Source organism: Lepisma saccharinum, unplaced genomic scaffold, assembly GCF_977018435.1.
Source record: "Lepisma saccharinum unplaced genomic scaffold, izLepSacc3.1 HAP1_SCAFFOLD_898, whole genome shotgun sequence".
NCBI classification, from domain to species: Eukaryota; Metazoa; Arthropoda; class Insecta; order Zygentoma; family Lepismatidae; genus Lepisma; species Lepisma saccharinum.
Genome location: NW_028143554.1, coordinates 10,590 through 34,234, shown reverse-complemented (window position 1 = coordinate 34,234; position 23,645 = coordinate 10,590). Strand labels below are relative to the sequence as shown.

The 23,645-nt window shown below is 37.9% G+C and overlaps 1 protein-coding gene across 1 annotated transcript in view; it reads right to left on the bottom strand.

Annotated features, from left to right (window-relative positions):
- Positions 1 to 22,183, bottom strand: part of LOC145983425 (uncharacterized) — a gene marked incomplete at its 3' end in the record, with an annotated part of 58,928 nt that extends 36,745 nt beyond the window's left edge. The window contains exons 1-2 of the mRNA XM_083116538.1: positions 22,082 to 22,183; positions 15,072 to 15,234 (exon numbers count right to left, since the gene is read on the bottom strand). The remainder of the gene's footprint in view (positions 1 to 15,071; positions 15,235 to 22,081) is intronic.
- Between the last annotated feature and the right edge of the window lie 1,462 nt (positions 22,184 to 23,645).

Here is a 23,645-nt window from a genome sequence, read left to right as displayed (position 1 = left end):
AAATAGTATTTACTAAAAATGTGCTGCATCGTAAAAAACAAAACTTTAACATATGTAAATTTGAAAAACTCAATATGCTGACCAAGGCAGAAGTTTATTTTATTTTAAAACATAACGTTTCAACCATATAGCCAGGTCTTCTTCAGACTCTGTACAAATTTGTACTTGGTACAGAGTCTGAATAAGACCTTGCTAGAAGGTTGAAACGTTACGTTTAGTTTATGTTTTAAAATAAAGTAAATTTCTGCCTTGGTCAGCATATTGAGTTTTTCATATCATGGAAACAAGGCTTAATGGTGTTATAATTGGCAGAAATTTGAGTATCGTTGCAGAAGGAAGAAAGTAACAAACCTGACTGATTAAATTCAGTCTCACTGTAAAAATGTTACAGCTACTGCTTTTTTTCTGGAAAGAATGTTTTTGGCACTATTCAAGTTGATTTGTTATGTTACTGTGTTCATCATAACAAAATTCTGTTATCTTCATAAATGATGATAAATCCAAGTACACACACGCATTTCTCTTGTTGGTTTATTTTAATACTCTTTTCTGCCAAATTTGGCTAATCGCAAAGATAAGAATGAGTGATGATATGATGAAATTCATGAATAGACATACAAAGAATAGTCATGCCTAGGCTGGGATTCAAACCCAGGACTTCCGGCATTGTAGGAATTTCTCTTGTTAAAATAAAATATTATTAGTCCTCACCTACAATAAGGTGCCAAATGGGGACTCCCCGATGGTGCAGTGGTAGCATCGTTGCCTTGTAATCAAGGGATCCCAGATTTGATACCCAGTGGAGGCACATAGTGGTTTGGATCCTACCTTAAACTTTAGGTCCAGTCCCAATTAGCTTTACTGTGCACAAAGTGGAGCTAAAACACCAAATCAACATTCAAATCAATAAGGTGCTACTGTGGAGTACCGTTGTTGACTGCCGGGGGAAAAAGCACTGGTTATAACATATTTTACCCTCCCCCTACCCGACACCACCATAGTCTGATCAGGCCCGTAGCCAGGAATTCTTAGTAGGGGAAGGGGCAAATTTTTAATATATTGTGTCATATTGGAAGATATAGTTAAAGTTATAAGTAACAGGAAAGGGATATCATCTTGAAACTCCAACGAACAAAAAAAAAGTTCCAGCAACATCAAATAACAGTATTTCGATAATGACCTTTCCGGGCTGCCAAAGAATACAAAGACAAAGTCTAGTTGGGACTGTATCTACTTGATATTTACAGGTCGATAATGTTAATAGACGATTAATATGTACCAACAGCTTTGAGCCTCTATGCAGAGCTGATTAAGGGAGTCCTTTATAAATCGTGCTTCATAATGTTTCCCTCTAGTTTCCAGTATGCAAGATTTTTACGCACATTAACCAAAATAATAAATGTGAAACACTATCACATTTTCATCATGTTTGATAATAATTTGACCAACTAAGCTGTCCTACATCTTCAACCAGCCGACCTCTATGGTGGGATGGTTACACAACACACTACGAAGCCAAGGGTCCCAGTTTTGAGCCTGGACCTGAGTGTTCTTTGTGAGCAGAGGCGCAACCACCGGCGTACGCTACAGTCCCCTCCGAAATTTTGAAAAATCGACATTATAAGTAAAAGCACCATAAGGAAAGTTGTAAATATACAATATATTTTATCGTGTATGCCGCCCACTAGAAAGCAGTCAGGGATGCAAATTTTGAAAAACATTGGGTTCTTATAAGTTTAAAAAATCTCAAATTCTTTCTTCCATGTATTATGATATTAATATGCAACATACTTGCTATTTTAAAAATATTATTTATTGATTTTAATACGAAAATATATAACAATAACATGACAAATTATTAGGTGCGCTATGTTCCCAAGGATCCCTATAAGTTTGCGCCACTGAAAGCATCCACCTATACAATTCCAGTCCCTACAGAATAAAAATCCTGCATACGCCAGTGGGTGCAACCACGAATTTTTGTCTGGAGGAGGGCCAGTACCAGGACAAACGTGCAAATAATAATAATTGTAATATAGTGGTGGTAGTGGTAGTAATAATAGTAGCATCAAAGACATTATTAAAAATTATGCAAGAAGGGGTTAGAAGTCTGTGCTAAAGCATTTGTCATGCTACTGGAAAACAAGCACACAACTGTATTTTTGAAAGACACAAAATGCATGATGAACATAATTCTATTTGTACATATGACATGTATTACTTTCATGTACAACATATATTTTATTTATGCAACATGGAAGAACGTAAAATAAAAAAATGCATAAGTATGCAACATGTTAACGCTAAATTGTGTACGCATTCAAAGTTTCGTTAATATATTTATTAATGTGAATACATTAAATACATTACATAATCAATTCATCTGCCTCATAACAAATCAACAGTAAAAATAATACAAATTTTGTGTCTTTTCCTCAAAAGAATTATTTGTGCATGTGGGAGAAACCTTTTTAACAGCAATAGTCTGGAGTAGCTACATATTTGGTCTTACTTCTCTCTCAGGTAATTTAGAATGCATTACAGAAAACAATCATATTGGGATCGATGCAAGCAAGAAAATTGTTTAGATCCAAATTTTTCAAACTGAAAACTTAATAGGGTGCAAAAAATTTCACAGAGCACCATGGCATTTTCTTTAACACATATTTTATTTCATTTAGACTGCTTTGCCCCATAACTATGGCTCTGAACTTGGACTATAATAATAGCAGACATTGTGAGCGAAGCGAGCAAGAAAATTTTAAGAAAATTTGAAATCAATGGGGGCAATTCACCCTCTGCCCCCTCCCCCCTGCAAGTTCCCTTGGCCGTCTGGAAGAAAAAACTAATTCCATTTTGAGTATCCATTTGTCCTACTATTCTTAGATTCTGCTAGTCTTTTTTTTACTTAAATGTTTGCCCCCTAGAATGGACTTTCTTTCAAAGTTGGGGGGACAATGCCCCCCCCCCCCATCATTGCGGCACTGTTTTTGAGTTCCTCTTCATCAAATTCATGTCATCACTCATTGTCGCGATTAGCTAGAAGTGGCAGAAAAGCAAAGCTAAGTAACAAAAATTAAATATCCATTCCCCCTCTCTACTGCATGAATCACTATTACCAAATGGTAGGCTTGGGAAACCAAAAATTAAGTAGTTCAAACTTCATAGCAACACATCCAAGAAAAACATCCAAATACATTAGCCAACTTTAATATAAGACTTCTCAAAATGTCATAACTGTTCTAGATACTGAAAATTACAAAATAATTTCCCAAAGTCTGAATCAGGAAGGGATCCCCCTCCAATCCTAGTAAGACATTATTTGGAATCCCACACACCTCATTAAATCACAAAATCAATAAGTGTCTTTGTTATGTCGCTAGAGTAATACAGGATATAATTGTAAAGATTAGTGAGAATATCAGGTGTTCTGTATATTTCACAGGGGGGGGGGGCAGTTGCCCCCCCCCTCTAGCTATGGGCCTGAGTCTGATTGTTGGATGCACCAGGGATGCATCAGGGAATGCAATCCTGAAAATTGGTCACAAATCAACAGTATTAACTATTTCACCATCCAGGAAGAGTAGAATCGAAACTGTTGGACAAAATATTTTAGAACAGAAATTTTAATAGTTTTTGATTCAGTCAACCATACCCTGTCGCAACTATCTCTGTGGCAAGGCCGCGCATAGCATCAGAGAAAGGGAGGAAATTGAGTGGGCAGAGTGAAGCAGTACATGCTGCTGTGGAGGCTGGTAACTTCAGTCGTTTAACCCCTCCACACAATCCAGTTCCCTCTCACGACTTCATTGGTGGAGCCATTTCTACGCATCACTACTTGCGCAGACTTGTTTTCGTTTGCCTGCACCAAAGATAACTGAGACATGGTACAAAGCTATACAAATTGAATGTTATGATGCATTACTACCAGGGGGAAAATGTACAGGGTGTCTACACCGAAATGCCCTATTTTTTGAGGCAGTTTAAAAATAGTAAATCCTTCTCGTTTCATGTCTGACTTGTCTGTTGGGAGCAGAAGGACTTAAAGTTGCTGCCTAAATTGTTTCAACGTGTGGCACGCATTGGTGTTGCTGTAGTTGTCCATCGAAACCAAAATGGCGTCAGTGCAGGAGAAGGCACAAACTGTGCTTTGGTACATGGAGTTTAAATCCATTGTGATGGTGCAAAGGCAGTTTTGTTGTGTTTACAATAAAGCAGCACCAGATGCCAAGAGGATAAAATCATGGCACAGACAGTTTCTGGACACTGGCAGCATTCTGAAGCTGCATGAAGGAGGTCGACGTGTCTCCGAACAAGTTGAGAATGTCCACCAAGCGTTCCAGCGAAGTCCATGCAAATCAATTCGTCAGGCTTCACGGGAACTTTATATGCCACGTGCAACTGTTCATAAGGTCCTCAGAAAGCGGTTGCATCTGTATACATACAAGGTGCAGATTCTGCAGGCCATCAATCCTGATGACAAGCAACGACGATATGACTTTGCATGTGACATGCTTAACCGAATCGCCTGGAATCCTGCCTTTTTGTCAAGTGTAATGTATGAGGCCACATTCCATGTCTCTGGTACTGTGAATAAGCATACCGTTAGAATTTGGGGGTCAGAGAATCCACACAGTATCAGGGAAAAGGTGCGAGATAGCCCGAAAGTGAACGTTTGCTGAGGAGACTGTCACAGGAACGACGTACCTAGACATGCTGGAGTTGCTTTGTTTTCCCCAGGTTGAAGACCTGCAACCAAACCTTTGGTTTCAGCAAGATGGTGCTCCACCTCACTGGTCGCTGGATGTTCGGAAAACTCTGAATGAAACATTCCTAGGACACTGGATTGGACGAGATGGACCAGTGCATTGGCCTCCACGTTCTCCGGACATCAAACCATTAGATTTCTTTCTCTGGGGCTACGTGAAGGACAGGGTGTTCGCCACTGCAGTGTGGAACCTTGAAGATATCCATACTTGGATTGTGGAAGTGATTGGTACCATCCCTCCGGACATGTTCCAGCGGACCTGCATGGAAGTTGAATATAGACTAGACATTCTTCGTCTTACCGCAGGGGCTCACGTGGAAGTGTTATGATTTGTTCTAATTTTTAAAAAAAAACTTAACTTGACATACAACTTATTTTTGTGAAAAAAAATAATTAATTTCATTTCATTTTGTATATGGAGCAAATTGAAAATAGGGCATTTCGAGGTAGACACCCTGTATTTCATTTTTAAAATATATATTTTCAAACATAACCTGAAAAACCCCCAATAACACCCAGTTTTGCCCAGGTTTAATTGGGTTTTATCTGAAAAACCCAGCCTGGACAAAATGCCAATCCTGAAAGCTAACCAAAGCGTAAAGACCTATTCTTTCTGTTTGTAGTGAGGGGGGGGAGGTATTTTTTTTAAATCAAGAATCCGTAGTACGGACCTATGAATATACACACTTGACTTAACCTTAGAAACTTTGTAATTACAATTACTAGCTCTAACGACAATAATATACCTATCAAGGTACAGGGTGTTTATCCAAAACACCTTGTCTGGTTACAATTTTATTGAAACACCCTGTACATTGAACTTTATGAGCTACACGTTCAAATTATGTAACATAATATTTTATCTGCAGCTTTTGATTGAGAATTTGATTATCATAAACTGTTTGTATGCTATACTTCTTCCCACAATCCTTTATGGGAGTTTAATATATTCGCACATGCTCAGTTGCTCACACATACATATGCATTGGTTACGCATTGTATAAGTGGCACTACCCACAGTAATGCAGTATGAAGTAGCACACACATGTTTACAGGCATAACGTGTGAGTAAAATTTTACTAATACTCATTACACAAAGCAGTGGCATTTTGCAAAACAAAATATTTTTAATTTCTATTCAACTTTTACGAAAGGAAACAACATTCAATGATATATTTCATGGTCCATATAGTATTAATATTATCCAGTTTCTCCTTATGTACTTGACACAGTGCCACAAAGTTAAGATGCTTTTGGGTCATCGTACTTTGTAAATAGTTCTTGAGGCGATGGAATGAACAAACTAACAAGAAAAATATAGCATAAAAGCAAGCACATTAGTCTTCCTGCTTTTCTTAAATAGAAGCAGTGGGTATTTGCTACTAGGCTATAGCCAGTGACGTGCACTGAGGAGTAGCTAGTCTAGCAGAAATACATCATTCAATCTCACATCTCTAATTATTATCAAATCACAATATGTATTGTCTTGTTGAAGCCACAGTCCATATGCAACAATTTTTCACACGCTTCTCAGGATCTGTGACCAAGCTAGAAGGCTACTCTAGCTGGCTTTTCCTCCACCTCACCAGTTCCAGGTAGACACAACCGATGGAAGGGAAAGGGAAGATTTCTGCCTCTACCTCCCTTGCGCTCGCTGTAATGGTTGAAAGGTCGTGGTTTCAAGTGCTCCAACCTATCTCCTATAGGAACAGATAGGGGATTGGTTTCCCCTCCATTCCATTGTAAATCCTCTAAAGAACTTGGGGCGATTTGTGCAGTACTTATGTTCTCTGTACTTACACCACAACTTTTTACATGTTGTACAATGTGTATGTATAATATGGAATGTAGTTTTATTATTTATGAAAAGGCACTGTTTTATGTGCAGACAAAAATGTTATGCTTTCTTTCTATTTATTTTTTTCAAATATGGAATATATAATGGTTAAATAACAAATATCTGCTCACGCTCTCTCTCTCTCTCTTGTTTCAGCAGTGTTTTATTTATAAGTATACTACTCTCTTGGCCTCTAATGAAAACATTTGGGTAAGCTAAACAGTCGATAAATACACGTTCTTATCGTTGTTGTTGGTTTGGTTTACTTTACTTTGCTATTCTGATACATTTGGTTATCACAAAAATGAAGATGAGAGAGATATATGGTAGAATTTATGTAGGGACCTCACAAAGAACAATCCAGGCCGGGATTCGAACCTGTGATGAGTGCACATTATTGTTCCTGTGTGTTGTACTCTGCAGTGAATAATGAAATAACGTGGAATGAAAAATCTATGCCAGAACTCAAAAAGCCAAATGAATATTATTGAAGAAACTACAAAAAGGTGTGTATAGTTACCTGTTAATCCCCTTTTATATATTGAGTTTTTGCCACCTCCCTGCTACTTTTTCTAACCGTATAGATTTAATTGCGATAAGTAGCTAATGAACTTATGGAAGTCATGAGGGCAATCAAACAGAGAACCCTGGACTCCTGGATTCACAGTGCCCTGCAGATGCGCTGGGAGGAAATTAGTTTTTAATTTGCTTTTAGTGTTGCTCTTCCATCACTTTACCTAACTTCTGCCATGATGATGAACGTCAATTAAATTAAATGGGTGAAGAGTGGTTACATAGAAACACACATGCACAGGTCAGGGTTTAAGCCCGTATTCTTCAGTAACGAGATTGTGGGGTGGAGAAATTAAGGAAATCAAGCAATGTAATATTTTTGTAAAAACGTTAATCATACACAAAGATTGTGTTTCAAAAATCCAATTGAAAATTACCACTGATGGAAAATGCAGTTTGCATTACCAATATATACGTATCTGAATGGTTAGTGCTTTCCTTTCTTCTTTGTTATTGGCCAACCTCCGTGGGGGAGAAGGGGGCAAGTGGTCCTGGATCGGCACCTGGTGGAGCCACATAATGGTTCAGATACCACTTTACACTGTAGATTCAGTACCGATTAGCCTTTCTGTGCATAATGTGTACTTAAAACACCAAATCAACCAACCATGGCAGAGTGGTTATCACAGCACGCTAGGACACCAGGAGTTCCGGCTTCGAACCCCAACCCGGGCATGAGTGTTCTTTGTCTTTGTTCCTTCATAAATTTTATCGTACCATCTTCACAATTAACCAAATGATACAAAAATCGATGCTAAGTAACAAAAATCTAAGCAAATCATTGATTGATTGTTTGATTTGGTTTAATTTACTTCGCTAGCCTGCCACTTTTGGCTAATCCCGAAGATGATACGATAATATTGATGAAGGGACACACAAAGAACGGTAATGGTTCCAATTGTTTTATGATTTCTCCTAGCACAAAGACTAATTACCGTAGAATTTTGGAAATCATAGTCACACGAAATATGAACCTTCCTTAAAGTAATGAGCACTGGTTGGACTCGAAAAAAGTTATTTATGTGGAAAAAAAAAATTGAATATTTCCTTACACAAGCAGGTCCACTTCTCATGGACAGATGATTGATTCTCCGTCTACAAGCGATAATAAATATCGTAGAAGCGTGGAATGAATGTAGAAGTAAATCGGAACCTTAGCAGATTGCATTTAGGGACTTTACTTTAATGCTAACGGAACCAAACCTAACCTAACCACAAAAGCATCTAACGAACATGAACAAAATCTTAAGTAAAACACCGCAGTTATGTGTGTGGCCCACACCAACTACCCTTCGTCACCCCTCTGATTGCTACCCCAAGTGTCAAGGTCACCACATGTCACTGATGTTAACACACGTAAATTGCAATCAAACAATGTAAAAATTGCATTTGCAGCATGATGAAATCGCGGTACTAATTTACTACTACACAAACAGATTTCTTCATTTTTATACAAGAAACTTCTTACGGTAATAAGTTCCTCTAGCATTGTCTAATTGAGACTCAAATCGATGCTAAGTAACAAAAATCAAAGCAAATCATTGATTGATTTAGTTTATTTTACTTCGCTTTCCTGCCACTTTTGGCGAAGTTGATATGATAAAATTGATGAAGAGACATACACAAAGTACACGCACGGCCAAGCTGGGATTCGAACCTGGGATCTCTGGCTTAATAGTCAAATCAAATTGTTTTTGATTCTCGAAAGGGGATGGGTGTTACGTCATTCCTTAGTTTACAATCTTTTCTTGTTGACAGTTTTCTTAGAAGTACTGAGCGATAAAGGGGGGGCTATGAACCACACCAACCCCCCCTTGGGCACCCCACTGATTGCTACCCCAAATATCGACGTCACCGCACGTCACTGGCTATAGCCTAAGGGTCGCTAGATGCTGAAGATTATTGAAATTCCTTAAATTTGAAATAATTGCAAAGTAAATTAACATGTCAAGTCCTTTTACTTCCTTTTCCATGAAAAAAGATAGAGGGAAGGATTTCTAGTGTTTAAATAACTTCTTTTTGCAGTACTGCATTTCAACTCAAGTCATATTTTTTTTCTCAGATGTGTGTACATTTTGAAGTTTAGAAGTGTTTTTAATACAAAGCATGCAAATAATGAAAGTAATGATGATAATAATGTCGGCAGCGCCCAAAACAAAGAATAGCCTACGGGCCTAAATTATAAAAATACCCTCCTGAATAGCTGCCCTAACTCTGCATCATGGGTACTAATCTATAGCATATCATTTACAGACTTTTCCAGAACTAAATGAGAATAATATCATAATAAATTAAATATATATATATCATATATTGATTTTACAGTCCTAGTTGGATAATTAATGTTCCACCAAATTGTTGTCATACTGGTATTTCCACAAAATACTTTAGTTCTCTGAGATAGAGACAGGATTAAGCCACTTTAATGCCGTTTGCAGGTGTGAAACTATTAGTTATATATCCCCATCACAGGTACGCACTGTATAGAGAACTATATTTCAGGATGGATCCAAGCCAAGTGTTTTACATGTGATAATAATGATAATAATAATAAAGTTTATAATTAATAGGTTGATGAGATCCAATAAGCGAACTAAGTTTTATATAAGAGTTTGCAAACCAAGTTACTACTCACATTTTTTTATTTCTTCTTGAAATAGTCAAAAAGTGTTCCAGTTTTTCTTTTTTTCCATTCTCCTATCTCAACTCTAAGCTCAACAACATCCAACCACCACAATGGATATTTCCACTCTAACCTAAAATATGATTTTAAATCACTGCATGCCATTCATTTTATATGAACGTTGTGCAAAATAGTTTGTGTTAATTCGACATAGGTTGCTAAAATTTGACCTTAGAAGTTGTACCAGATTGATGATATACATCACGAAAATTGAAACTGCCTCTGATTGGATATTGCAGTTATGACGTTCTTGTTCGGCAGTGAAAGCACGTCTTCTGCTTCACACTGCAAGAAGGCACTGCTCCTCGTGCTTGTAACGCTGAACAGAACACAAAAGATTCGCTGTGATTTTCATAATTAATGTTTCTATTAAGAACAGATGAAAGATATACGAAATCCAATTCCGGTAATCTAACATGTGTACATGCATTCACGGTAGTTTAATGTTTTGCAGAAATGAGAGGAGCGAAAGCAGCGAGTTAAGATTTCCAAGGGAAATTTCGCATGTTTTACTTTTACTACGATTATCGACACAATATTCAAAATCAATCAATATTATTCTGTTGCAATAATTTCTGAGTAGCAATCGTTCTTAAGCTTCAGTTATTATTATTAGTAGTAGTGGTGGTATTGCTGCAGTGCAATAAGTTTACCTGGAGAAAAATGTTACAGTGTCTTCTTGCACAACAGTACAAACCAGCGTTTATTTTTTTCTGCGTAGCTGAAAATAAATGTATGTAATGCATATGATCGTCACGACGGGTGGGAGTTTTTGGAACTGATCCATTGACCAGCTCCTAGAAGTTGGCATCGTTCATTTCAAGTTACAAAAAACAGAAAGTATGTTCTTATTGTTAATAATAATAGCACATTAATTTCAATTAGGCATTATTCCAACCAAGGGCGTTGCCAGAATTTTTTTGCAGAAACTCAGGACAATGATAAAACTTGAATAGTGGAAGTAATAACATTAATAAAAATTGATAAAACAATTTCCGACGACCATGATTCCAAAAGAAAAACAAATTAAAAAAATGCCCATGATTCCAAAAGTTGTGTAAATGCAGGAACCATATTTTACCATTTAAACCAAAGAACAAATGATTTTACAAAAAAATAGATTTTTTTATGTAAGAGGTCACACAACATAAACTTTAAGACCAAAATTTACCCCTAACTTAAATTATTTTCTTTAACAAGGCCTGTGAATGTAAATAACAAAATATAGTACTATGCATTTCAGTATAATAACTGTATTGAAATGTGGTGAAAAAATGTTGTGCTGCATATTCGCTCACCTGGTGGACTGAATGCAACAGACCCTCGAAGGAAGGATGTAATAACATTATTACAGGAATAAAACTCCTTTACTTTATTAGCTTATAGGTGTTCCATAATGACAATCAGTGGTGGAGAGGGAGGCAGTTGCACCCCCACTTTTTGCCACATTTGGCCCCACACTATGCTAAACCTTATGTACAAAGGGAAATGTACTGCCTTTGCGCCCCCCCCCCCCCTCGTTTTGGAACCCAATCGCTGCCACTGATGACGAACATAACCATTATTATGTTTAATATTTCTACTATTTGACTGTTATGAGCCTAAACCCCGTACCTCGCACAAGAATTTCTGGTCACTCCTATAGTAATGCATACCATTGTAATAAAGTAGAACAGTGTTTTTAGTAATTTGCACTTTTACATAACTTTCACAGACCAGGTTCACTGTTCTTGTAGCTTATCAGTGATGTGGCCTCGCCATGCAAATTGCACCCAAGCAAGTTGCCTTTTTTTCAGTTGTGGGTACATTGAGGAATATCTTATTGGGTCATCTGGTACTCATATTTGTGCATAATGTTAAAATGCACAACTTATACCTCTTTATTTTCCATTGTGATACCAACAACACTGACCAATTACAAAATTCGGGCAGCTCGGCTCTTATAACTTATAACAAGATGGAAACTTGTTGTTTCTACACAAGGCAACGGTAAACTCTTTCTTGCAATGTTAACTCGGCAGAGAAAACTGTAGTAAAGTGCTGACAGTGGTAAGGACCACTAAAGATTCTAGTAATTGTGTTTCTTTTTCAATAAATTATCTCATAGCAGACACAGGCGCACCCTAATATCAAATGAAGCCAACACAACGTGCAGACGACAGGATGAGCCAAACCATAACGTCACAACATGACGCAGGTGTGCTTTGAGCACAACGCTCGGCTCGAAAATTGGAAAGTAATTTTTTTACCTAAAAAGGAATGCACATGAATGTGGGAAATTGCAGGGATTATTTGTCGATGGTATAGATTTTAAAAATGGTATTTAAAAAAAGTTAGTGGAAACGTCCATTCACTGCTATGTGCTGAACAAAGATGATCAATTCGTTTTCTCATTCCTTTCATTTGTCTCTTTTGAATGTGATAGCCAAAACCTTCCAAATTTTGGAAGCTCATAAGTTGAGTTAAATGATGCACCAACATACGCCGACAATGGAAGTTAAAAGTAGCTTACATTCATGTGTAAAACCTACCTATTTTTCGATGGACTGACTCACTCAAGAAAACGAGGACTACAGGATTCCCATGCTTCTTTCTCTATTCTTGTACCTAATCATAATATACAATGAGTTTTCCTTAATTAAATGTGTATTTGGAAACAGAAAGACTGAGATAGAGTAAGATGCCCATTTCAGAGCAGAATCCTGCTTCATTTTCCACCAAGTCCTGAAATAATTTATGAAATTTCCATCATGCAAATAATATTTTGCTACAAAATGAAATTGTGTTGAAAGTTATACATTGGACCCCTTACAGGGAGGCCCAGCGGAGAACTGGGAGGGAGGCCCCCTGCCCCAGTTTTGGTGCTCCCGGGTCCCACGAAGTGTAATATTCTACAAGGTAGATCACCGATTGGAAAAGGTTGAGAACCACTGCCCTAGTGGATACAGAGGCAAAGAAAATTGGCTACTTTAACTGCAGAGTCAAGGATAGGGACTAGTGGCACCCCTTTTGTTGTCAATTGAGACATGCCTATGATAAAAGATCCCTGTGCATATTGCACTGTGCCTTTAAGCCACATTTAAGGGATGTGAGGGTAGGGCACCAGACATTCTCGATCTTGGACACTTTAGACATGATGTGATCAGCAACCATTCTCCAGCCACCTTTACTCCCAGGACCTATTTATTTGAGGCTGGGTGAATCCCAGAGGTGCTTTGTGTATGGACAAGACCAGAAAATGTCTTACCTCAGATCACCCAACCTAGGAATCGAACCTGAATCTCCCTCGTGGCAGTCAGATGTCCTATTTACTAGACCATGACAGCACCAAACATGCACTATGGTTTCTATAAAAACCTGGATGGGCAGAGACTTGAAGACAGGCAGACTACTTGAAATAATACAGAAGATAGTCAGCATGTTCCAACGGAGCAATCGGGTCCCAGGTTCAATACCCGGTGGAGGCCCAAGTGGTTCGAATCCCACTTTAAACTGTAGGTCCAGTCCAGATTAGCTTTACTGTGCATAAAGTGGACTTAAAACAACAAATCAATCAAACCAATGTTGTATCTGATTTTTCATGGTGCTTCAAGTCAGAAAATGCAAAACAGTAATTGGCCTTACAGTGCAATTCAGAATAAATATGGTATAAATGTACAATACCGGAAGTATCTCCGATTGATTTCAAATTACACATACTCACTAATTTCGGCCTCGTAATCAAGAATCTGCAATTAAAAATTGGCAGTTATTTCCAGAAATTGCGAAATTACATGCACATATTAACGCGATGATTGTCGATACACTATTATGGTAGCCATGTTTGATGATGTGAACAAGTGAAGTTTGCTATTCGTTATGCAGTCTACAGCATAGCCACAGTGTTACTATGTTATTTGTAGATCATTGCTCGTGGAAGAATGGAGGAGGAAAGGAATGAAAAGATCGTTAATGTGGTACAGTTATTTAAATGAAAATGGAGGGAGAAGAGATTGGGGAATGCTGCTTCGAATAGAGGTAAGTTTGGCAATGGTGTGGTTGCTACAGTGTTGTGATATAAGTGATACCTGTTGCATGGAGTGTTGATTTGAATGTGAAAAAATGGCACCTTGCATAAGGTGGAAAAAATGTTTGCCTCACGAACCATTCATGGTAAGGTTAGGTTAGGCAAGCATAGTAAAAATTAAGGGTCATCATAAACATAGTTTTGAAACAGTAAAAATGGTTGTTTTCTTCATAAATCAAGGGTGTTTACTCCATTCACGGACCCACTTATTTTGTATTATTTTCCAATTTCTAGACGTGACTGTCAAATTTCAACTGCAGATTCGTGATTAGGAGGCCAAAATTAGTGAGTATGCCAAATTTCAAACACATTGGAGATACTTCTGGTATTGTAAATTCGCTCCATAAATATTCCTCAGTTGACAGTAGCTAAAGAGCTTAGAATTTTGGGGGAAAAATAAGATCGAGGAACTTAAAAATGGGGTTCCACTGAGTGTTATCTGATTTTGTTGTGTAAAATATACAATTTAGTTATAGAAGATCTACTGGGACTGGTTATTAAAATATAAAATGCAGTGTTTTGAATTTTTAAATAAAGGTTTCCACCAGGAATATTGTAAAAAAAAACTACATTTGTCCTACAAATTAGCCTTTCAACCTCCTCATTGTTTAAAGTTGCTGATGAACACTCATGTTAGAAAACTGAAAAGCTGAACGTGGTGTTCTTATTACCCACTCTATGTGTGGCCTTAATTATTACCATTTTATTATGATGAGTGCATTAACACAGACATTTATAAACAATGTATGGTAAAATATAATGAATTTTAAACTATTTTTTAAGCATGGCAATGTCTTGTTCTCGTAACATATATTCCATTCCTCATGTATTTTGAAAGACATTTACAATGAGGTCCATGCCACACACACATGAAGATACAAGAGAATAAAGCAGAATGAATACAAGTGAAATTCGAACTACTATGTGCCTCCACTGGGTATCAAACCCAGGACCCCTTGATTACAAGGCAACAACGCTACCACTGCGCCATCGGGGAGGCAGATTTCATTATTAGTAACAGCAGGTGCAAAAATAATACTTTCTATAGCTACCTTAGAAATGCATCTATTACCACACCAAGAGCATATAAGATTAGACTATTTTTTAGTATTACAACATATTCAAGTAAGAAAATTAACTTTACCTCCAAGCCCGTCTCTCCTCTCTGCTTCTCTTCTGTAGATGACGGGTATTCATTGAGAAGGAGTTCCGATTCACAAGACATGTTATGGAAGTCCTGCAAGATTCTCTGGCTTGTCTATGTTCAGATAGCACACAAACTTTGGCAAACTGTCATCCTCTGAAATCTAGATTGAAGAAGACTGAAGTCATAAGTAGGGTAGGGTTCGGACATTGGTATTTAGACACTGGGTAGCTAAATAAAATTTGCGAAAATACTGGGTATTTATTAAAATTTTAGTCATCTACCAAGACTCGCTTAGCTCAGTTCCTAGAGCATCTGGCTATCACTTGGATAACCTAGGCTCATTTCACGGCAGGTGATCTGCACAAGGAAATCTTCCACTCATTTTGCTGTTTCTACATGGCTCTGAGGATCACCCAGCCTCGTATAAATGGGTACGTGTGGGTAACCCTGGAGGGTAAAGGCAGCCAGGCAGGATGCTGATCGCCATCACAACTATGGCCACGATCAAGAATATGTGGAGCTCTATACCTCCACATCGCCCCATGTGCCTTCACAGCATATGTGCACAACACACAGGGACACCGATGCAGAAAAAAAATGTTATGCTTTTTTTTTTTCAAATAAGAAATATATAATGATAAAATAACAAATATCTGCTCACGCTCACTCTCTTAGTCTCGTTTTAGTAGTGTTTCATTTAAATATACTATTCTCTTGGACTCCAATGAAAACAATTGGGTAAGCTAAACAGTCATAAATATGGACGTATTTATTTCGGCAAGAGAATGCATGTTCTTCTTGTTGTTGTTGATTAAGTTTATTTTACTTAGCTTTTCTGCCACATCTTGGTATCACGAAAATGAGGATGAGAATGATATATGATGGAATTGATGAAGGCCGGGATTAGAACCCGTGACAAGTGCACATTATTGTTCCTGTGTGTAGTACTGTGCAGTGAATAATGAAATCATTTGAGATGAAAACTTTTTTCCAGAACTCAAAAGCGAAATTAATATTATTGAAGAAACTACAAAAAGGTGTGTATAGTTACCTGATTGTCTCTTTAATATATTGAATTTTTGCCACCTCCGATTACTTTCTCTAGCTTTATAGATTTAATCGCAATAAGTAAGTAGCTAATAAACTTATGGAAGTCATGAGGGCAATCATAAACAGAGAACTCTGGACTTTAGATTTCATAGTGCCCTGCAAATGTACTTGGAGGAAATTATTTGTATTTTCTTTCCTTCTTTGTTAGCATTGCTCTTCCATCACATTACCTAATGATGATGAACATTGATTAAATTAAATGGGTGAAGGGTGGATAGAAAGAAACACCCATGCACAGGCCAGGGCTTGAACTTGGATCCTTCAGTAATGAGATCGTGAGATGGAGAAATAAGGGAAATCAAGCAATGCAAAATTTTTGAAAAAAAGTTAAATATACACAAAGATGGTGTTTCAAAAATCCAAGTGAAAATTACCACTCAGGGAAAATGCAGTTTGCTTTACCGATACCCACGTATCCAAAGGGTTAGCCCTTTCCTCTCATCTTTGTTGTCAGCCGATCTCTGTGAGGGAATGCAAGCAGTCCTGGATCGGTACCCGGTACAGGCACATAGTGGTTCAGATCTCACTTTTAGCTGTAGGGCCAGTCCCGATTAGCCTTTCTGTGCATTAAGTGGGCTTAAAACACCAAACCAACCAACTGTGGGAAAGTGGTTATCACAATGCGCTATGACACCAGGAGTTCCAGTTTTGAACCACCACCTGGGGATGGCATTCTATGTGTTTGAAATTTCCTTAATTATATCGTATCATCTTAGTGATTAACAAAATGTGACAAAAATTGACCCTAAGTAACACAAAATATGAACCTTCCTTAAAGTAATGAGCACTGCTTGGACTCGAAAAAAAAGTTATTTATGTTGAAAAAAAAACAACTTGAATATTTCCTTACGCAAGCAGGTGCACTTCTCATGGACAGATGATTCTCTGTCTACAAGCGATAGAAAATATCGTAGAAGCGTGGAATGAATGTAGAAGTAAATCGGAACCTTAGTAGATTGCATTTAGGGACTTTATTTTAATGCTAAGGGAACCAAACCTAACCTAACCACGAAAGCATATAACAAACATGAACAAAATCTTAAGTAAAACACCGCACTATGTGTTAACAGACATACAACTAAATCGAACCATGTAAAAATTGCATTCGTAGCATGATGAAATCGCAATAAAACAAAAGGAACTTGGGCCCTAAAGGGTGTGCGTGTGTGTGAGGGGCGGAAGGGGTTATGACCCACACCAACTACCCTTCATCACCCCTCTGATTGCTACCCCAAGTGTTGAGGTCACCACACGTCACTGATGTTAACAGATGTAAATCACAATCGAACCATGTAAAAATTGCATTCGTAGCATGATGAAATCGCGGTACTAATTTATTATTACACAAACAGATTTCTTCATTTTTACACAAGAAACTACTTACGGTAATAAGTTCCTCTAGCATTGTCTAACATCTGGAAGGTGTTTCCTGTCATGTGGGAATGTAGCACGGCGGAAATTCATTATTTTTGTTGAAAATTAATTCTCTGAAGCACAATAGCCTTTGGCGCGTACACCTCCGTAGATTATCACACGTCGTGCTTGTTTTTGTCGATTGCAGGGTTTCCAACCACGCCATTCTTTTCCAAAAAGATGACGTGTCGTGGACGCATGGTGAAATTCATACCGGGTGTGGAAGATCCACTGGATTTTGTAATTGGGTACTTGAAAAATGGGTAGCCCCACAAATGACTGATGGATAGCCCCAAAAACCATTCACGCATAGCCCCTCGAACAATTTCCAGTAGGTTAGGTTAAGTAAGCATAGTTAAAATTTTGTTCGTAAAATAATGCGAAGAAGCTTAAAAAAATTATGCGATTTCGCCCGAACACCTCACTCATTTATTTCGTTAATTCTAGCATTGATACTTACCTATTCTGCATTGCGGAAGATTCTTTAAGGTGAAGTTATGTCTATTTCCATTAAATAGTGTCAACTTTTCATATTACGTCATTATTTGTCTTCCTTGTCCTGCTTGGGTAACAGACAAAATGGCGTGCAATCGTCATGGATCATCGCACGTTGTGCTTGTTTTTTGTCGATTTGGAGTGGGTATTCAGTGTTTCAACATTCTTCACTGAAAAATACCTACTTTCGTGTTCATTATGTCATCACAAACCATCGACGGATAGGCCCCAAAACCATTCAAGATAGCCTCACGGACCATTTCCGGCAAGGTTAGGGTAGGTTGGGTTAGGTAAGCAGTTAAAAAAAAAATCTCGTAAAAAAAGGCACGTTTCGAAACACTGGCGAGACTGCATGACTTTTGACGCTCGCGCCATTCTGCAGGTATATAATTGAAACAACGGCATAATGTTGTCGCTTTACAGAAAATGCAAGTTCCTTACATAAAAAGAGACTATTTGTTGATTCTACATCATTCTATGGTGAAGTTTTGGTAACAGTTTCATACATCTCATTCTATGGTGAAGTTTTGGTAACACTTTCATACATCGGAGACACATTTCTTCAATTTTACACAAGAAACTACTTACGGAAATGAGTTTTTTCAAGGTTTATAACATTTGTCGAGGTATTTTCTTTCATCTGGAATATATTTGACCGGGAAATCGTGTATTTTTCAAGAGAAATATCTCAGCGACGCACAATTGCCGTTGCTTTCATTTGCTTGCACTACGACAACCAGATGCTGCATACCTCTGATAACGTCAGCCCCTGTCAGTGTTTCAACCCCCTTTCTTGTTTTACTATGCTTGCCTAACCCAACCTAACCTTATCGGAAATGGTTTGTTGGACTATCCGTGTATGGTTCGTGGGGCTACCAGTGCATAATGTATAATTTCCATCGGTGACGAACATGATAGTAGGTATTTTTCGGCGAAGAAGGTTGAAACACTGCATAACCACAACGTGAGTCAAGATGTGCCCACCATACTGTGTGTTCTGGAAACGAAGAAAGGAATAAAAAAAAAAGCACTCAGAATGTAAAAATTGCATTTGTTTTCGTGTAAAAAGCATAATGGCACCTTGAAATATGCGATTTTAATGTGTCTCCGATCTATGAAACTGTTACCGAAGTTTTCAGTTTCGACGAAAGAAAATACCTCGAAGAACTTTGACAATGCTATAGAAGCTGATTTCAGTAAGTAGTTTCTCCTGTAAATTTGAAGAAATCCTTTTGGGCGATATCGCATATTTATCAAAAAAATTTCACTTGAGTATTTTTTGGGTTACGAAGGTTTAAAACACTGCATTGACAAAACACAAGCACGACGCGCGATGACCTGGGAAGGTGTACGCGCCATATTGTTTCTTATGGAAACGAAACAATGCAAATAAAGAAGTACTCGTAATGTGAAAAATTGACATTACTTTCATAAAAAAAAACGTGAATACACATTCAAGAATGTTCCGCGAAGCAGATAGGTAAGTACAAATGTCAAAAATTGACGAAACAAAGAAGTTACATGTGTTTGTGGAATAGTAAATTTTGGTAAAAATCTGATATTCCCCGAACACCTATAACTTCTTCGTTTTGTCAATTTTTGACATTTGTACTTACCTATCTGCTTCGCGGAACATTCTTTAATGTCTATTCACGTTTTTTTGATCAAAGTAATTGCAATTTTTTTTTTTTTAAAAAAAAAAAAGTGTTTTTGTAACTGAAGAACGTACGTTTCCGCAAATGGTGGTAAATATGCGATATCGCCCGGACGGATTTGTTCAAATTTACAGGAGAAAGTACTTACTGAAATGAGTTTCTTTAGCATTCTGGACGTTCTTCGAGGTATTTTCATTCACGGAAAGTAAAAACTTCGTAGTTTAATGCTGCCAAACAAGAATTAATCACTTTTTACGTAAGAAATTGGCATTGCCTGTCACATTATGCCGTTGTTTCCATTGTGTGCGTGAAGATGGCGAGAGCGTTGAAAGTCACGCGATCTCTGCAGTGTTTCCAAACGTGCCTTCTTTTTACGAAAATTACTATTTTTAACTATGTTCGCCGCACTTTCTTTTTTCGATGAATTTAGGGGTGAAGTGAGTGCTAATGGAACCTAACCTAACCTTGTGTGAATGGTTTGTGGGGCTATCCGTGGATGGTTTTTTGGGCTAACGTCAATGGTTTTTGGGGCTACCAGTGGATGGTTTGTGGGGAAATAAGGGACAACAGTAAGTACTCGTTAATGTAAGAAATAAGACATTATTTTCATTAGAAATTCATTATTTCAGCTAAAGAAACGTTCCGCAATGCAGAATAGTATGTTAGCAATGTAAAAAATTGGAAAATAAATCATTGATAGGTGTCTCCGGTATAGTAAAGTAGTACTAAAATAGGTAAGTACCAGTGGTAAAATTAAGGAAATAAATGAGTGAAAGGTGTCCGGGTGTTATCGCATATTTACCGATTGGTTTGTGGGGCGGAGCGATTTTACAATACCGGGAATTTCTCCATTTTGTTTGAAATTCGGCATACTCACTAAATTAGGGCTCCTAATCACGAATCTGAAGTTAAAATTTGGCGCTCACGTGTCAAACTTGCAAAATAAGAGGGTCAGTCATCGCAACCGACAATGCACAATTGCTCATTATTTATCGCAAGATTTTCCGTTTCGAATACTTAAAGAACGAAATATATATATTCCTGATATTACTACGACCCTAAAATTTAACTATGGGTAACATTATTGAATGAGGGAAACGGATTCCTTCAAATTTATAGGAGAAATTACTTACGAAAATCATTTTCTGTAGCGTTGTTGATGTTCGGGAATGTAGTTTTGATCCATTTTAATGCGAATGCATGTGGTTTTCTACGAAAATCTATTTCCGACGCACTATTGCTGCTGCTACAACATGACGTGTCGAGGATGCGTTGTGAAGTTGTTGCCGGGTGTGGAAGATGCCATGGAATTTGTAATTCCGATGTTGTCCGTATATATGCTAAATTGAACGAAAGGAGTGCTAATGGAACCTAACGTAACCTAGTAGGCATACCTCGTCCCCGTGATGGTTCGTGGGGCTATCGTATGTAAGAAATATACATTATTTTCATTAGAAATCCATTATTTTACCTAAAGAAAAGTTCTGCAACGCAGAATAGTACATTAGCAATGTAAAAAATTGCGAAATAAATCATTGATAGGTGTCTCCGGTAAAGTAGTATCAATTTTTTTTTTTTAAAACTATGCTTGCCTAACCTAACTTAACCTAACCTTACGGAAAATGGTTTTTGGGGCTAAAGTGAATGGTTTTTGGGGCTAACGTGGATGGTTTTTGGGGCTAACGTGGATGGTTTTTGGGGCTAGCATCAATGGTTTGTGGGGCTAGCGTCTATGGTTTGTGGGGCTAGCGTCTATGGTTTGTGGGGCTAACGTCAATGGTTTGCGACGTATTAGCATAATTTCAAATCCGGGCACGAAAGTAGATATTTTCCAGTGAACGAGGTTGCAACACTGCATAAATCGACAAAACACTCTCAGAACGCCCCCTAAACCAGTACACTATCATGGCCATAATGTGTTACAGATTCGAAATAACAAGTAACAGTAAGTACTCGTAAATAGAAGAAATAGACAGTATCTTAGTTAGAAATGCATTATTTCACCTTAAGAAATGTTCCGCATTCGAAAATAACACATTAGAAATGTAAAGAAGTCCGAAATATATGATTCGTAGGTGTTTCCCTCATACGATAATAGTACCACTTCGATACGTGAGCGCCAAATTTTAAGTGCAGATTCGTGATTAGGAGACCCAAATTAGTAAGTATCCGAAATTTGAAACAAATTGGAGAAATTCCCTGTATTGTTAAATTATACCAAAACAACTTCCAGATGTTAAACAATGCTACAGGAACTTATTACCGTAAGTAGTTTCTTCTGTAAAAATGAAGAAATCTATCCTGGGAATATCAGATTAGTACCTAAATGTTTACCGAAATCGCAATAAAACAAAAGGAACTTGGGCCCCTTTGGTTTTAGAGGCTCCGATCTCTTCCAGCTTGAATTCAATGCTAATTTCACCCCTCTAAAGAACACACACAGATTGAAAAATTATGCATCAACCCTGGGCACTGATACGCAGTGGAATTACATTACACCCAAAGTATATACCACTGAAGGTGCTAATTTTCTTACACGGGAACAAAGTAACCAGCTTGACACAACTCAATCTCAAGGAATATAGAATAGTGATGGGTCGTTCGTGAACGAGTCGTTCAAAAGTAACGACTCTCTCTTGTGAGCGGTGAACGACTCGTTCACCAGAATTGAACGACACGTTCAAAGAGTCGTATGTGTGCCACGACTCCTCCGCCCGCCAAGCAACTATTATTCCATTATTCCCTCTCCTTTCCACGAATTTTGCGAGGAAGGCGCATGCGCAAGTGTATACTCGCCTGGCGGCCGGAATTTTTTAAAGAAAGCAAGTCGATTCTGCGGGCAGCAAATGGGGACTGGAGAGGAGAGGGAGGGGGGGGGGTCCTCTCTGTTCCTTTTCCCTACCCCTAGTTGAGTAAAGCTGGCTGAAACGTGCCGTGTACGATGAGAGGGGAAGGAGCATGCTCGCGAGTCGACTCTTTCATTCGTTCAAAGAGTCGTGGCACACTTTAGCGACTCTTTGAACGAAGGAAAGAGTCGACTCGCGAGTGTTGTTTGCAGAGAGAGAGAGCGCGCAACCTCAGCCCATGACGGGCAGCGAAGAACAGCCAACAAATTTGTCATGTAGTTTCAATTTCGGCCAAACCATTAGCGCTAAAATTACAAGAAATTAAATGTTAGTAAAAAATATTAGGGGAGTCTTGTAAAGATTTTGGGAAGGTGTTAGGCACAGACCTCTTGATTACAATATTCCGATTAGCCTATTTTGAGTTGTTATTGTTTAAGTCCACTTTATGTGCAGATAGGATAGTCGGGACTGGACCTACAGTTTAAAGTGGGATCCGAACCTCCACTTTGTATTGAACACGGTACCCCTTGATTACCGGCGACGTTATCACTACGCCATCGGGGAGACCCGATTAGCCTATTGGAGCATAAAAGTGTACTTATAACAATTTTTGCCAAGCAAACCATTTTAATACATGACAGCGTTAACCACTATGCTATTAGGGTGAACCAGAAAAGGGAGGCAGTAATTTATAATTTGCAACACAAAATACTTAGTGTGGAAAGCGATTGTTACTTTTAATTATTTTCTAAAGCGCCGGCCTCCATGGTGGAGTGGTTAGTACACCTCATTACTCATCCTGATCTTCGCGATTACCCAAAAAAAGGTGACAGAAAGGCGAAGTAAAATAAACCAAATCAATCAACCAATCATTATTTTCTAAAGCAAGATCAAAGACAACAAACATCTTTTGTTTTATGTTACTCCAAATCCAAAAATGACGTAATACAAGCAGCAAGCACAAGTTCAAACGATAAACCTTTAGTGAAAATAACAAACATGTATTAAAACAAAAATTATAACTTACAATTTTTTATATTCAGTTAAGAATT